Consider the following 9,816-nt stretch of genomic DNA (forward strand, 5'->3'; position numbering starts at 1 on the left):
AGTTAATTTATCAGATAAATAGAAGAACAATCCTTAGGAATCAAAGCTAGGATTAAATCCAAGTAATTTATGGTTAGACCACGACCACGTGAGAATGGTGGGCCAATAAGATGCTTACCTATCTCTCGAAAATTAAGCAAAACCTTATGACCATTTCCATTTTTTCGTACGAAGAATGGATTACGGGCGGTGAGTTAGAGAAGTTTTCCTTAGACCCGAAATCATCGAGAAATAAGTGAGAAATTCATTGTAATTGATGGGTGGGTTACTGAGATACTAGAATTGTGATTTTCATTAAGAAAGTTTGGATGCTGAGAAAAAGGGTCTTGTGGAATCAAACTCAACGGAAAAATCTTACTTGCACAGAAACTCTGTCTTTGAAAAAGGATTGTCTTATGCCAGAATGCTGGAGGAAGCATTTGGCTTATGGTTTAATCTAAGGAGAGTTATGTTGCAACAGCTGGCAGGCGGGGAGTCATCGAAGGACGTCTCTCGATGCGGCAAAGCCTACCAAGGTATTGACCAGCCTTGGTATGGTTAAAATGGTGCGCTTCCAGTACGATGGGCGAGGGCCGACGAAGCGGTCCCTGAGTGAAGTGCTAGGACACCTAACGAGGAGGATCCTAGAGGGTTTTGATCAGGCGATGCACAGGCTCGTGGCAGTTAGGACACCCATGCGTATGTCGAGGAAGATATTGATGGACTAGAAAGAAATTATGTAAGTGAACTAGAGCTTAAAATTGGATCTTGTTGGTTGACTATCTGGTCTTCAACGGAGAGTCCGGATGACATTTTGATTGTAAAACATTGGACTAGAATTTTGAGGATTATGATGGAAATACTATGGTTTCATTCCAACTTTGTTTTAAAGACAGCTGAATCTGTGAAAAAGGCAATTTCATATTGGGTGTGTAAGTGGTGTGTCTATTTTGTAATTTGCTTAAGTGCCGGATACGGGGGCTGGGAACTCTTTTCCGTGGCACCCGGGATAAAACATAACCAAATTTTTATAAAAAGGGATCCCACCAATACAATGGTTGGGTGGTTGGCTAACCCATGGGCGGATTAGGCTGGATCGGTGGATTCCTACAATATAGCTAGATACGTTTAAGCTACGTTAGTTAGAATAAGTCCCACGAAGATTCTTGTTCTATGGAAAAGAATCAACGGCTGTGTCTCGCTTTAAGGGAAAAAAAGCAATGATCAAGTGCAAGTCACTTCATTGGCCACATGACCTACGGGTTCGATCAGAATAGAAAGGATAGTTAAGGCCTTGGCCCGTTAGTTAACATTCTCGTTAAGAAAATTTTTCTAGAGGAATCGCCCGTGCTTTCTGGGCGAGGGAAGTTTTTTCGATCTCGGTTTCGGAGGAACCGACAGATTAGTCTCTTTTCCGGACATCCGTGGGGGCGAGGCCCCAAGTGGGAATCCCTGCCCTGCGCGAGAGGCTACTACTTTCGCTGCCATGGCCCCGGAGAAGGCCGCGCGGAGAGGGCAAGGGTCTCACAGCTAGTATGAGAGCTTTGTTGAAATCTTAAGTTCATAAAGACTTTTAATTGATGAATTGGATTTTATAGATGGATGCCCGGTGTTTATCTGGTATCCCCGATCTTACTCAAACTCAGGATATGACTGCTTTCGCTTTTGAGCATATCTTCTCCTCTGCTATACGACTCGAACGAGCAGGGCAAGGCTCGCTAATCATTTCGCGGAGTTATATTTTTCGGACCCCGCTGAGAGATGACAGCATAAGTGGCACGCAAGGCAATATGTCCACGTCCCTTTTGCAACTAGCACCTAATGCTGAGGACGAATATCTCTTTAGCCATGGTCCTGTTGAGGCTAAATGTGGTTTGCGGTGCTATCGTGTATCACCCCACACCTCAAGATTGTAGGCTTTCCTGCTATATTTATAGACTTCTCAGTTGTTTTATCTCGAGAAGTAAGATTGTAGCACCTTTAGCAATAAGGGAACAATTGTATCACGACATGTCTATAGCCCAGTATCGCCGTCTCACGCGTATACCACGGAGGTTTGGATTTTCTAGAGCCATGTTGCTCTATGTATATATTGCAAACTTTATGTAAATAAAGAATGTTTTATGAAAAAATTCCAATTACCAAGTGATTTGACTATCAAATATCGAGTTTAAAGAAATAAGATCTGTTTTCTCGGACATATGTCGTAGATCTATAGTAAGAATGATTACCCTATTTGAAGTAATTAATTCTGAACTTCTTAAGTCTTAGGATCTTGATGACGAAATCAAATAGAAATTTAATGATGTATCATTTTGGCAGAATCATGAGATGCGTGAACCGTGGGCAGACAGCCAGATCCTCTCACGGATGAGGAAGAGCTTGACCCACCCCAATGTTCGCAAAGCCCTTCACAGATCTCAGCCAGGTCCCTTCAAGGGTGAAGGGGAAAACTTGGGCGAGGCTGTGGAAAAGTGGATTGAAGCAATGGAAGAATACTTCGATGTCACTGGATACAATGAGAAAAGTAAAGTGGCTCTTGCAAGGCTGAAGATAGGAGAAACAGCCAGAGTAGCATGGAGAAACCGTTGTGAGACAAACCATCTGAATCGGAACACCCAGACATGGAATGATCTCAAGACATACCTAAGGAAGAGATTCTATCCTCTCGGCTTCTTGGAAACTAAGATGAATGAATTCTTGGAGTTAACCTAGGGGAGCAGAACTATTGAAGAGTATTACCAAGCATTCGCTCTCCTCCTCAAATACTCGCCACCGCTGGTGGACGAAGAACAGCTGATGGCCAAGTTTATATGGGAAATGAACGAACCTTTGGATACCCTGGTAAAGAATGCTAAACCAGTTTCAATGGGAAGCAGTGCGAATGGCGAAGGATTTCGCCAAGGCCTTTGTTGTCAAGGTCCCGCCCAAAGCCAGCTCCCTCGTCCTTCAAAAGATTTCAAACTCCAGGAAGCACTTCCAACTTCCCACCTCCTAAGAGACATTAAGGTCCCAATCAGGATCAGGAGACGCGAAGTTTCAAAATGGAAGGAAGGCCTTTTCCTCATAGTACATTTTCTGGAACTCCGGCTCTTTCCAAGATGCAAAAGGATAAGCTTCGAAGTGAGAACAAGTGTTTTGGCTGTCAAGGTTTTGGACACCAGCTCAAGGATTGCCCAACTCCTTCTATGACAACGGGCCAGGGAAGCCAAGGTCCTAGAATGCCAAGACCGACTCCTTCGTATCAATCGAATCAAGGTCCCTCTCGCCAAAATCAAGGCAACCCTAGAAGAGTGCCAACTTAGCCTGCAGCTTCAATGCAAAGTAGTCTCAGAACCCCCTCCCAGAATTGGGGAAGCCAGAGAGAGAGAATTCCACCCCAGATAGCAGCAGCCAGAGCTGTCACAATAGCTGACGTAGTGGAGGAAGAAAGAGGACATATTTATGCCGCCATTGAACATCAAGGGTAGAATGGTCAGTTCTCAGTCCTTCAAACTCCAGCAAAGTACAAGGGTAAGCACTTTAAGCTTTTGATTGATTCAGGCAGTACACATTCTTTTATTTCCCCTGGATGCTTGTGTAAGTTAGTCCTACATCAGAAAATAGGGAAACCTATGCACTTTAAGCTTTTGATTGATGCAGGCAGTACACATTCTTTTATTTCCCCTGGTGGATGCTTGTGTAAGTTAGTCCTAGATCAGAAAATAGGGAAACCTATGCAAGTAGAATTGGCAATACACATTCTTTTATTTCCCCCGGATGCTTGTGTAAGTTAGTCCTAGATCAGAAAATAGGGAAACCTATGCAAGTAGAATTGGCTAGTGGGAAGATTCTTTTCACACACCATGAGACAGACCGTTTTCAATTTAATCTAGATGGGAATGCGATAGACTGCTAGTTCAGAGTCTTACCCATGGGAATCTAATCCTTGGAATGGATTGGCTCCATAAGAATCAGGCTGACATTCACTGTTATAATGGAACCATCTCGTTCCTCGACCTTCACAGGAATCAAGTCCAAGAAACTCGGATTTTTGGATCCCCAATTTTGCAGTTAGTCAAAGCTTCTAAGCTGCTGAAGGGACTCAGAAAGAAGCAAGCTATCTATGTCGTTAAAATGAATCTAGTAGACAGAAAATGCAAGGCTAAGGAACCATAATGGCTAAGTGAGTATGATGATGTATTCCCAGAAGAGCTGAGATGCCTCTCACTCGTGAAGTAGATCATGAGATAGAGCTAACTACCGGAGCTCAGCCGCCGCCGATAGCCCAGCGTGCATACAAGATGCCAGTTCCTGAAGCCATAAAACTAAAGGAGCAGTTAAGACAACTGCTAGAGCAAGGATTCATAAGACCCAGTGTTTCACCTTGGGGTGCGCCCGTTCTCTTTTAGAAAAAGAAAGATGGAACGTTAGGACTCTGTATTGATTATACAAAGGATTAAATCAGTTAACAGTTAAAAATAAATATCATATCCCAAGGATTGATGAACTTTTGGATCGGTGAAGTGGAACCCAAATGTTCACAAAGATAGATCTCAAATCTGGATATTACCAGATCAGAATTAAGGATCAAGATATCCCCAAGATAGCCATCAATACACGATATGGTATTTTGAATTTAAAGTCATGCCGTTCGGACTAACAAATGCCCCAACAAACGTTTAATCGCCTCACGCAGGACATTCTCAGAAAATACTTGGATGGATTTGTTCTTGTCTTCTTCGATGATATCCTGGTATACTCTAAGAATGCAGCTGATCATGAAGATCATGTGTGTAAAGTTTTGGAGATCCTAAGGAAGCATCCTAAGGAAGCACCAAGAATGCAGTTGATCATGAAGATCATGTGTGTAAAGTCTTGGAGATCCTAAGGAAGCACCAACTCTTTGCAAAAAAGAGCAAGTACACTTTCTCTGTTGACCATGTAGAATACTTGGGATTCATAGTATCTAAAGATGGGATTTCTCCTAACGCAGCTAAAATCGAAGCAGTCGTCGTGGATTGGTCAAAGCCCAAAACAATGAAAGAAGTCAGAAGATTCCTAGGATTAACTGGATGGTATAGAAACTTTATACCCAAGTATGCTCAAATAGCATCCCCTTTGACTAACCTTCTCAAGAAGAGCACCCTATTTCATTGGACCACTATGTGTTAGAGTGCTTTTGATGATAAACTGAAGACAGCTTTAGTAACCAACCCTATCCTTAAATTGCCATATTTTTCTAAACCCTCTGAGGTAGTTACATATGCCAATGGTTTTGCCCTAGGAGATGCTCTTATACAGGAAGGTCATGCAGTAGCCTATGAATCCAGAAAGCTCAGAACGCATGAGAGAAATTATGTTGTCCATGACTTGGAGTTACTCTCAGTAGTTTATACTCTGAAGTTGTGCAGACATTATCTCTTGGGACAAAGATTCACCTTGATGAGACATATCATCAAAGAATGAAGTGGATCTTCACCCAAAGGGATCTCAACATGCATCAAAGAAGGTGGATGCAGACCCTGCAGGAATTTGACTTTGAGATAAAGTACCGACCAGGGAAAGAAAATGTGGTAGCCGATGCGCTCAGTAGGAAAGCCTCCTTGCTTGCAATAACATTGGTGTCAAATCCATTAATCAGTGAAGCAAGAGAGAAGATCATGCATGACAGATTCTTTGCCCCCATTGCTACCCTACTGATGCAGGAAAGCAAGGCTCCTCAAGAAATGAGTCGAGTTCTTGGGTACAAAATGGACAAAGGATGCATGTATTACAATGATCGGCTATGCATTCCTAATGATGAGAAAACAAAGGGGAAAATTCTAAGGGAAGCCCATGATAGCCCGATAGCTAGACATCCAGGGTTCATAAAGACCTACATGTCTGTAAAGAAGAGCTTCTTCTGGCTAGGACTCAAAAGGGATGTACTCAATCATGTACGTCAGTGCTTAACATGTCAAAGAGTCAAGGCAGAAAGGGTTAAGATGCCAGGAAAGCTACATCCCTTAGACATTCCACAAATGAAGTGGGAATGTATCTGTATAGATTTTGTTACTGGATTACCGTCAGTGCAATCAGGTTACAACTCCATTTTTGTGGTAGTTGACAGATAAGGTTGCCCATGTGATTCCAGTAAAATAAACCTACTCTGCAGTGGATGTTGCCAGAGACTTCCTTAAGGAGATTTTCAGGCTGCATGGCTTACCTAGAAGAATAGTGAGCGACAGAGATTCTAAGTTCGCATCAAGGTTCTAGACTGCATTCTTTGAAGCAATAGAGGAACTTCCTTGGATCTCAGTATAGCTTATCATCCAGAGACAGATGGTCAGACTGAAAGAGTAAACCAAGTAATTGAAGATATTCTTCCGTCATGCTGTGGCAGAGGGAACCCAAAAAGTGGCTAAGCTACTTACATCTAGTGGAGTTTGCTTACAATGCCTCTTATCTCACCGAAGTATCGGGATGAGTCCATTCAAAGCTCTGTACGGACAAGATTACCTCACACCATTAACTTGGTCCGACCCATTGATCATGGTCGAGATGTCCAGACAGATGCTTGATGATATGGAGTGGCAAATGCAGGCAATCCGCAAAGATTTCAAGGCTGCCTAGGATAGACAAAAGCAGTATGCTGACAAGAAGAGATCGGAGAGAGTGTTTGAAGAAGCAGATATGGTCTTCATTCATGTACGACCCAAGAGAAGTTCTTTATCTCTAGGAAAGTACAAAAAACTATCTCCGAGATACTATGGGCCATACGCCATTACTAAGAAAGTAGGAGATCTAGCTTATGAACTTCTTCTACCTCCCCATCTCAAAGTTCATAATGTATTGCATGTCAGCTTACTTAAAAAGTATGTACCCAACCCGAGTCACGTGCTTAATGATGAACAGTCGATTTCTGTGACTCAAGGCCAGATGGTACTCCAACCTAAAGAAATCCTTGACGTTCGGGAGAAGGTTCTTAGGAATAGAGTTCTCAGAGAATTTTTGGTCAAGTGGAAGTTCTATCCTTTAGAGGATGCCACTTGGGAGAAAGAAGAAGAACTGATAAAGGACTACCCCCACTTTGCGAGATGAGGACAACTCACATTTTTCAAGTGGGAGAGGATGTAAGGTTCCTCCTTAGCCCTAATAGATGTATAAGCTCTCCTCTCAGTCTCCTGTAATCATCCCCTATTTCAGAATGCAAGAAAACATTGTTTTTCCTTGTTTTTGGCCTAGAGAGAGAAAATTCAATTTTGAGATATTTTTGGATACAAAGTTTCTCCTAATATCTAAGATGAATTCCCCTAAAACAGAATTTCAAAAAGAATTTTCCAATGTGCATTAGAAATTAATTGAATATGTGTATTAAAGACCTTAGCATAAGGATCCACATTTTCAGAAATTTTTGACTAAGGTCCAAATAAGGTTCTAAAGGGCCAATAGGATTAATCCAACTGTTGGGATGACAAAAATACAAAGAATAAAAGAAAATACCCCAAAAATGAGTAAATGCTCACATAAGATGAAGAGTTGACCAAGTACTCAGTTTATTAGTTAAAAATTAAGGTTTATTAGTAAAAAAATCAAATTTTGACACCTCAGTAATAAGGAGGGAGAGGGCTCATGAAGGAGGCATCTTTTTTTCATCATTACCTTGCATTTTTAATTCAAAAAAATTGGGATATTTTATCTCTTCTCTCTCCTCCTTCAAACTGGATCAAAAGGTGAGCCAAACTGGTCCAAAACTTGTCCAAAATGGATCAAACTGAAGTTGGAAGCCTCTAGAACCTAGTTAGACTTGGTTAGTGGCCTCCCTCACCGATAAATAGACCCTCATTCCTTTGTATTTTCATCTTTGTGTATTTACATGCCAGTATTATCTTTATTTTAGTGTAATTCTATTATCCCTCTATTTTGCCTCTACTTTGGGAAGCTTTGGAGCATCACAAATCTCCATCCTCTCTTGGAGATTACCCTCCCCATCTTGGTGGCCAAGCTTGCTTTGTGGGCTTCACTTCTTTTTGAAAGAATCAAGCCAAATATCAAGGGTAAGCCTTAATCCATGGTGTTTTTCTATCTTTCTCAATGATAATCTTCTTCCCAACCCCTCTAATGCTTGGAAAGCTTTTTAATCAATTGTTTTTTTCTTGAAATCAAGATTTTTAATGATTCATAATGTTTAAATAGTTTAATGCTAATCTTTATGCTTAATTATAATATTCTTTTATTAGTAAATCTCTCCTTTTGAAAGATTAATCATCTTTATGGTTAGATCTTTGTTAGAAGGATAGATCTTAATGATAATCTCATTATCTTAATCAAAACTCTAGGCTTGATAAGCTAGAAAAGAAGATTAAATATTTTTATGATTTTAATCTAGTTAAAAATGATGATTAATTCTTTTAAGCTTGTTCATGATTAAGAAATATCATATTAATTCCTTTTAAGATTGAAAGAGAGTTATGCTAATATTTTTGTAAGTATTTTCATATAGTAATAATGAATGGATACCTTAAGAATTATCAAAAAGTTTAAATATATTTATGTTTATAATTATGCTATGTATGCATAATAAAATTTTAGTTTAAAAGAGGAGTTCCTATCACATTTCATAATTATGGGTATTTATTTAAAAGTAAAATTTTGAGAATTCTCAAAAAATGCAGCAAAACTATGGTAATTTATTTTTAAAATAAATTTAATTTTATGCATAATTTTGTTAATACAAAAAGAGGAATTCCCATCATATTCTAGGCATAAACATTTTTATGCTAAAAGAATGATTTTTGTTACATTTATGAAAAATACTTTTATAGTATTTATGCATATTTATTTAAATAGAGAAAAGAGGAATTCCTATCATATTCTAGGCATAGATATTTTTATGCTAAAAGAATGATTTTTGTCATATTTATGAAAATAACTTTTATAGTATTTATGCATAATTGTTTAAATAGAGAAAAGAGAAATTTTTGTTATATTTATTTTTTCATGCAAAAAAAAAGATGCAAAAGAGGAATTCCCATGATATTCTAGATACAAATGATTTAAATATTAAAAGAGGAATTCTTGGCATATTTCAAAACATGGGTGTTTTTATTTATTTAAAAGAGGAATTTTTATCGTACTTTAATTAGAAAATGCATAAATTAAATTCAGTGTTAAAAGAGAAGGTTTCACCATAATTTCATGTAGAAAATTATGGTATATTAATGTTGAAGATCAAAATGGAGAAAAGAATATTTTAAGATATTTCTATGTGAATAAATCAATAAAATGATGTATGCATATTCACAAATGGATTATTTGGAAAAAGAGTTATCTTTATAAAATTCCATTATTCTCAAATAGAACTATTCATAATTCTATTGTGGCCAGGAAAGAATAAATTTTCATAATTTTGGATTTTACCCTTTACGATTAGAAATCCCAGTTAATTTATCAAATAAATAGAAGAAAAATCCTTAGGAATCAAAGCTAGGATTAAATCCAAGTAATTTATGGTTAGACCATGACCACATGAGAATGGTGGGCCAGTAAGATGCTTACCTATCTCTCGAATCAAAAATTAAGCAAAACCTTGTGACCATTCCCATTTCTTCAGTACACGAAGAATGGATTATGCAGTGATTTAGAGAAGTTTTCCTTAGAACCGAAATCATCGAGAAATAAGTCAAAAATTCATTGTAATTGATGGGTGGGTTACCGAGATACTAGAATTGTGATTTTCATTAAGAAAGTCTGGATGCTGAGAAAAAGGGTCTTGTGGAATCAAACTCAACGGAAAATTCTTACTTGCATAGAAACTCTGTTTTTGAAAAAGGATTGTCTTACGCCAGAATGCTGGAGGAAGCATTTGGCTTATGG

This window comes from Cibotium barometz, chromosome 24, assembly GCF_041138505.1.
Source record: "Cibotium barometz isolate CiBa-2024 chromosome 24, ASM4113850v1, whole genome shotgun sequence".
Classification (NCBI taxonomy): domain Eukaryota; kingdom Viridiplantae; phylum Streptophyta; class Polypodiopsida; order Cyatheales; family Cibotiaceae; genus Cibotium; species Cibotium barometz.